Below are 7,807 nucleotides of genomic sequence, written 5' to 3'. Positions count from 1 at the left end.
ATAAAAGCAAAATGCTGCACGTGCTGGAAATCTGAAATAAAATACAGTAAAATCTGCTGCAAATCACAGATAAAAGCAAAATGTTGCTCGTGCTGGAAATCTGAAATAAATAGAGTAAAATCTGCCGTAAATCACAGATAAAAGCAAAATGGTCTCACATGCTGGGTTGCTGAAATAAAATCTGGAGTAAAATCCGCTGCAAATCACAGATGAAAGCAAAATGGTCTCACATGCTGGAAATCTGAAATAAAATCCGGAGTGAAATCTGCTGCAAATACACAGATAAAAGCAAAATACTGCAGATGCTGGAAATCTGAAAGCAGCAACTGTGGAGAGAGAAACAGAGTTAATGTTTCAAATCCAATATGGTTTTAAATTAAATCTGGAATTGAAAACTAGCTTCAATAATGGTGACCAAAACAACTATCATTTCTGTAAAATCCCATTGTGTTCACTAATGTCATTTTGCAATGGAAATCTGCCATCTTACCAATTCAGAGGGAAAAATCAAGCTGTAATTGGGAATGAACATATTGGAGATCTATTTTAAACCAATATGTATCATCCACATTACAGTACATGCAGTACCTTCTGGGAAGTCAGGTTACATGTGACTTCTGTCCCACAGCAGGGTGGGTCGACTCTCAAGTACTTCGGAACAGGCAAAATAAACCACTCAGTTCAAGGATCATTTGGGTTGTCTGGTCTTGCCAACAATGCCCACATCTCATCAAAGAATAAAATAAAAGTATCTGTGATGATAAACAGCATTAACTTTTCAAGACCAATGTGATTTTTCAATAACAGAACTGTTGTGAAAACAGGTAATTGATCTGAAACTGACCTTCACAACACACTGAGGCAGTGCATTCCAATCCAAAACACTGTTTAAAAATACTACAACAACAAAAACAAAGTTGCTGGAAAAGCTCAGGAGGTCTGGCAGCATCTGTGAAGGAAAAACCAGAGTTAACACTTCAGGTCCGGTGACCCTTCCTCAGCATCCGCAGTTCTTTCAGTTTTTATTTACTGTTTAAAAATATTTTTCCTTATATGACACTGTCTTGTTCTTGACCCTTCCACCAATGGGAACAGATTTTTTTTCAGCATCTAATCTCTGCACATCCCTCATGATTTGGAACACCTTTATCAAATCTCAGAAATTAAATCACAAAGGTTTTCCTCATTTTAAATAGATGCAAGCAATAAACTCCAAATGTAACAAAAAGACCTCTGTCGAGCCAAATTGTTCTCCCTTTGTGGCTTATGGACTTCAGTTCTATTGGAGCCTGTGGTTCACAAATTCAGAAAGCAGTTCATTGGTCGTAAAGCACATTAAAGTTCCACTGAGGTAATAAAAAGTGCCATTCTCTTCTTTCTTCCCAATATTGGATTTGGTAGTTTAAAAATGAGAGTTCTCTCAGTTTCAAGACCAATATAACTCCATCAATAGTTAAAAAAAAGATTATCAGCCATCTGTGTTTTTTGATGATTGTGCTACACCACTGTGAACAATTCATTTTATAACATTAGCTGCAGCTCATTCATTAAACTTTTACTTTTAGCTATACATCTTCAAATTCATCATTTTTTTCTTTCATACAACACACGGTTGTTCGTGGAGTTCTGAATATAAATGAAGACAGCCATGTTTGTTAACTGAGCTGCTGTCACTACATTGCAAAGTAATTGGTCATATATTAAACACAATGAGATACCTCTGCAAGGTCTAATGAAGCGCTAGATTAATGTAAGTCTTTCATCTTTCTCCCTATTCAGCCTTTCTTTTCTATGTCTTGTCGTGGTAATATAAAAAGAACTTGCATGCAAGTAGCAGCTTTCACATTAAAATGTTGCACAGCTGAATTGAAATGTAGCTGTTGTTGCATTTACAGGTAAACATGCAGCCAACTTATGCATATGGTCCCAAAAATAGAATGAGTTAGTTAAATGACTGGATAATCTATTATGTTTGTACTGCTTATGAGTAAATATTGGCTAAGACACCAGGGAAAATGCCACAGTCCTTTTTATAGTACCACAGGAGCATAAATGGGACTTAAATTCAGTATCAAAGGCAGCGCCTCTGACAAAGAAGCATTCCCTCAGTACCACATTAAAATGCCAATAGAGTTGTTTGCCTGGAGCAGGGCTTTGAGAATTTGGGATTTTATAATTCAGAGGTTAGTATACCACTAACTGAACAAAGTTGAATTAGGAGTACGGCAGATTTTGTCCTGAGTAAACTATGTGAAAATGTTTACGTCTTACCTTGAAAATTTCTGTCTTTAGACAACAATCAACATCTCCCACTGCCCCCACCTTGAAGATGTCACTGGTGGTTCAGTTAACATCCCTATTGCCACTCAGTTAGAAACATTGTTGCTTCAAGTTCCACTCCAGAGACTTCCACACGTGCTGATGTTTTGGGATGGGAAGAAGAAGGCTCCTGACCCAAAACATCAGCTTTCCTGCTCCCCTGATGCTGCCTGGCCTGCTATGTTCCTCCAGCTCCATACTGTATTATCTCAGACTCCACCATCGGCAGTTCTTATTATCTCTGAGGGATTAATGTTGATGCTGTGAGTGGACTATTGAGACAGCAACCAATGAGTCAGAGGCACTATCTTTAAAATGAGGAGTTACACTGAAACCCCTGTCTACCTCCTCAGGTGGATCGACATGATCCCATGGCCCTATTTTGAGAAAGAACAGGTCCACTCTCCCCAGTGTCTTGGGCCAATGTTTATCCCTCAACCCCTACCACTCAGACGGATTATCATGTTGCTGTGCGCTTGGACCTTGTTGTGCACTACTTTGCTGCCATGTTTTCTGTGTAACTATGTTGGCTACCCTTCAGAAACATTGTAAAATACATGCTTGTGAAAGTTGCTGAATGAATGCAAGTCTGTCTTTGTAAACATTGAGTTGGGTTCCAAGTGTTAGATTTTGTGGAGGGCAGACGTTTGACTTCAAATGCAGGGGAGTTGGGTTTTAATTCAGATTGTAGAATGGATTTGGGGGTCTACAACACTACGGATGTCTTGCAAATAGGGTAAGGATTTTATTTATTTGTTGACGGGATGAAGGCATCGCTGGCTAGGCAGCGTTTGTTGCCCGTCCCTAATTGCCCAGAGGGAAGTTAAGAGTCAACCACATTGCTGTGGGTCTGGAGTCACATGGTCAGCAGGTAAGGATGGCAGTTTATCACTAGACTCCTAATTCCAGACTTTTTATTGAATTCCAATTCCACCATCTGCCATGGCAGGCTTCGAACCCAGGTCCCCAGAACATTTCCTGGATCTCACAGTTCCAGCAATAACACCACGTGGCCAGGGATGGGGACCTTTTTATATTGAAAGGCCACATTTTATTTAACCAAGATCCTATTAGGCCACATGCTGAGAATTTAACATATACAGCAAAATGTCATATCTTTGACATCATATTTACGAATTTTAATTGAAGCCTATTATATGAGCACTTTAAACAAAATAAAAATTCAGCAAAGACACATTTATTTGGCAAAGTTGACAACAGAACTAATAATAACTGAAAAACTTAGACAACAAACCATTTAATGACTTTTTTGTGATTGCTTACTGCGTGATAGGAATCAGATATTTAGTTGAGTTACAGGGGGATAGGTTTCAGTGTGGGGTTGTTGGGACGAAGGGCCTGTTTCCACACTGTAGGGATTCTATTCTATTTACATTTTATTCTATTTACATCATTGACCGTAAGTTCAATTGATCATCCAGGTGAACATCCGTCATCTGAGATTTCAAGCGCATTTTAATTTGTGTCACATATTGAAAATGTTGATTCACAACAGTAGGTTGTGTCAAAACAAGACAGCATTCAACAAGCGTGTTGACGTAGACTTGGGTATTCAATGGCATTTTTCCATATTTCATTGAGATCCTTCTTAACACCAAATAGAGACTTCAGAATATTCTCTTCTGAGAGCTCAATCAATTCCATCAGTAAGTCATTAGATGCTTTGGAGACATCAGCCAGGTGTGGTTGAAACATTAGTTTCAGTGTGAAATCATGTTTTTCAAAATCTGCCATCCTTTCATTGTATTCTTCAATCAGGGAGTCTAGAACAGTTGTGTATTCTTTCACTTCGCATTTCCTTAATGATTTGCTTGTCTCCTGTTCATTAATTACCTTTGCCAGTTCAGGAAAGCGTTCAGCTGAAAGTTCTGATCGGGTAAGGAGAGTTTTGAAAAAGGTCAGCTTTTTCTGAAATGCCTGGATTTTTAGCCACATATCATATATAGATTTCAGTTTACCTTGCAAAAAAAAATTCAGATCATTGACATTATATCACACAAAAATGCAGCATTTCTGCAGAAATCCTCTTTTGACAATTCACACAGTTTATTCAGTTCCTCAAAAAAACTTGTGATTTGTTTTCGCAAAGATAAAAGTTTTACAAGTGTTTGTCCTAGTGATAACCAGCTCAGTTTAGAATGATATGGCAGATCCATGCTGATTGTTTCATCATCAAGTTGAAGCATGTTGCAAAATTGGCGATGCCGTGATGCACTTGCTCGAATGTAGTTTACAGTATCTATTACCTTATTTAATGTGTCACTTAAAACAGTAGATTTGGCACAGAGATTCTGTTGATGCAAAAGACAATGAAAGGAAATCCAAGTATCTGGATCTGGCAATTCAGTTTATAGTAATGCAACAAATCCTTCACGTTTTCCTCTCATCGAAGGTGCACCATCTGTGCATACACTTGTTAAATTACATAAATTCTGTTTCACTTCACAGCATCTTTCTTTGAAGATAGGGAAGTTGTCAATTCCATATGTCCTCGCTGTAAGGGTGCACAAAGCCAGTAACTCCTCATGGCGATGAAAATCCGGAGTTATAACACGAATAAAAATTAACATCTGCGCTGAGTCAGTCATGTCAGTGGATTCACCCAATGCAATTGAATAATAAATGTCTTTGCTTTGGCATATTGTATGAAGTTGTTCTGTTACACTGGGGGCTAATTCATGTTGCTGATCAGTTATGGTCCTTCTTGAAAGAGGTAGTTTTTGTACTTATTAACCTTATCTGAATCTAAACATCCTACAACTTCAACAATGCATTCTTTTATGATTTCCACATCGCTAAATGGCTTACCTCTTCTTCCAAGTAAGTTGCTACCGTGATGTCAGTCCCTTGTCCTGACATCGTTTTAAATACTTACTGCTGTTGCTGCGTTTGATCTTTCATTTTCTTAAGTGCTGACTTTTGGCGTTCTCCTTCCATTTCAGCATAATTATGGTCCTTGTGAGTTGCATAATGCTGATATGCATTGTGTTTCTTCACTGTTGCAATTATGACATTGCAGAGCAAACAGATCATTTTATGTTTCACAGCCACTACGTAATACTGCAATTCTCATTCTTCAATGAATACTCTGTTCTCTTCCTTTAATTTTTTTTTTAGTTTTTGACATGACCGGGTTACCAGTAAAAATGTTTTAAATAGTGCACAGACTTAAAAAGGCAGATTTGGTGTTTGCGCACAAATAGGCAGACGGCACTAGTAGCCCAAAAGACCGCGTGCTGTCTTAAGGCCACTGGTTCCCCATCCCTGCACTAGGCCATCGCCTCTTCATTGTGGTTATCATAGAGTCATTACAGCACAGAATGAAGCAACTGAGCCCATTGAGTCCAAGCTGGCTCTACATGGAGCAATCCAGTCAGTTGCATTTCTTCATACCATCCCAACAGCCCTCAAGTTTAATTCCCTCAGGTTTCCATCCAATTTCCTTTGGAAATCATTGTTAATTTCTGCTGCCATTACCGTTGTAGGCAGCAAGTTTCCAGGTCATTTGCAAAGTGCAGGCAATGGAGTGAGGATATGTATCTGAAACTGGGCAATTTCCTAAACTTAATCATGATGCAATACATCTGGTTTTGAAAGAAAAATTGGTTTGTCCCACATGCAACAATGAGCTATGCGCATACAAGTTTTCAGTAATTGGACAAAGGAATAAAGCAAGCAACAAAGCATAAAACCATGATCCTGTCCTGGCCTCTATTCTATTTCCTGGTCAAGGCAACACCTCTACCAATCAGGATCTACTTGCCAACCAATCAGCACTCTTCAATCAAACAGTACAACTGTTATTTCCTTTTACATTATATTCTAATGAATTATCCTAATGAGTACAAGATGAAAAGCTAAGAAGAAATGTATCTCTTTCAGGAATCATCAACTTTAAATGACTAATTATGTTCCCAGTTCATTTCTGGGGTTAGGACAAAAGGAGAACAGCACTGGTCAACTCCAGATAATCAGGAGCATCATGGTCATAGACATCCCAACTCCCCCACTACCCTATCCCCAACTCCTCACTAGCTTTGTGGTTTCTGCTAAGTGGGCTACTCACTTCAAAAGGAAAACCACTTTCTGGCCAATGGTGGTTATTCTTGAAGGCAAAAAGGATTAGATATAAAATGTTCCTCAGTTTTCAATCTGGGGCTCTTGCACATTTGGTTGTTACTAATCATGCATGATTGTCACTGGCGTCTTGGCCTACACAGCTTGCTCAGGAAATGCAATATTGTGAAGCTCTTTCACTCATTCCTGTCCAGAAAATCAGTAGGTTCCACCTTGGATTCACTACAATGATGTTTCAGAAACAGGAGACACAAACTGGGCAGTTTGTTCGTAGCAGGCTTTCCTTAGCTAACTATATACTCCAGACTTCCAAACACTGTTCAAACAAACATTTCATCCCCTTACTAGGTGAAACGTCTGCTTTCAAACCTCCCAACTCGGCGAACACACCAACATCTACAACCAGCACCCGAGTTACAAATCTTCACTCAAACCTTGAAGTGTTCAAACAGATCAGCCATAAAATCTAGTTGTGAAACAGTCCAGTGTTTGCCAGAAATTGGCTCAAGCAACCAAGACCAGTAGTTATCACAAGTCACTTGATTTCTGAGAAGCCTGGATAAAAAATCTCAATGTCTTTTCAGCTATCTTTAAAACAAATCCATAATCCTTGAACTCAAATCTTCAAAAATTGTTAATGTGAAGTAGTTTAACAACAGAGTCCTGTGCTAAGCAGGAAGGGTCAGGCTCCCAGAGCCTCCCAAAGCTCTTCAGATCGAATGAAGTACTCTATTGAAATGTAGACATTTGTATTTGTGTTTTTGTATATTTGATTCATGAACAGCAAGTTCCCCTAAATGGTCAGATGCTTTGCTCTAGGTGTTATATTGGAGATAAATATCAAGCCGGTGTATCCATACAGAAGGATTGTTGCCCTATTGGATTCTATTTCTGGACAATATTTGCCTTGTTTTGTGTTATCTGAAGATATTTGCTCAAATCCCTGCAGCGGGGATGTGGTGGTGTATCAGTAGTGCCACTAGCCTGGGAACCCAGAGGTCTGGGCTGATGATCCATGTATAATTAAAATTCACATTTCCCCCTCCCCACCAGCCATTGATCAATCATGGACTGTTGTTACAAACCTAGCTAGTTCACTGCCCTTAGCTCTCTGACTTACAGAGTTGTACAGCACAAAAACAGACCTTTTGGTCCAACCAGTCCATGCTGACCATAATCCCAAACTAAACTAGTCCTACCTACCTGTGCTAGGCCCATATCATTCCAAACGTTTAATTAACTTATCCAAATGTCCATTAAGTATTGTAACTTTGCTCGCAGCCCCCATAAGACCATAAAACATAGAAGCAGAAATTAGGCCATTCAGCCCATCAAATCTGCTCCACCATTCAATCATGGCTGATAAATTCCACAACCCCATTCTCCCGCT

The sequence above is a fragment of the Rhincodon typus genome, chromosome 20 (genome assembly GCF_021869965.1).
Source record: "Rhincodon typus isolate 14 chromosome 20, sRhiTyp1.1, whole genome shotgun sequence".
Lineage (NCBI taxonomy): Eukaryota > Metazoa > Chordata > Chondrichthyes > Orectolobiformes > Rhincodontidae > Rhincodon > Rhincodon typus.
Note: the sequence above shows the minus strand (reverse complement) of the source record.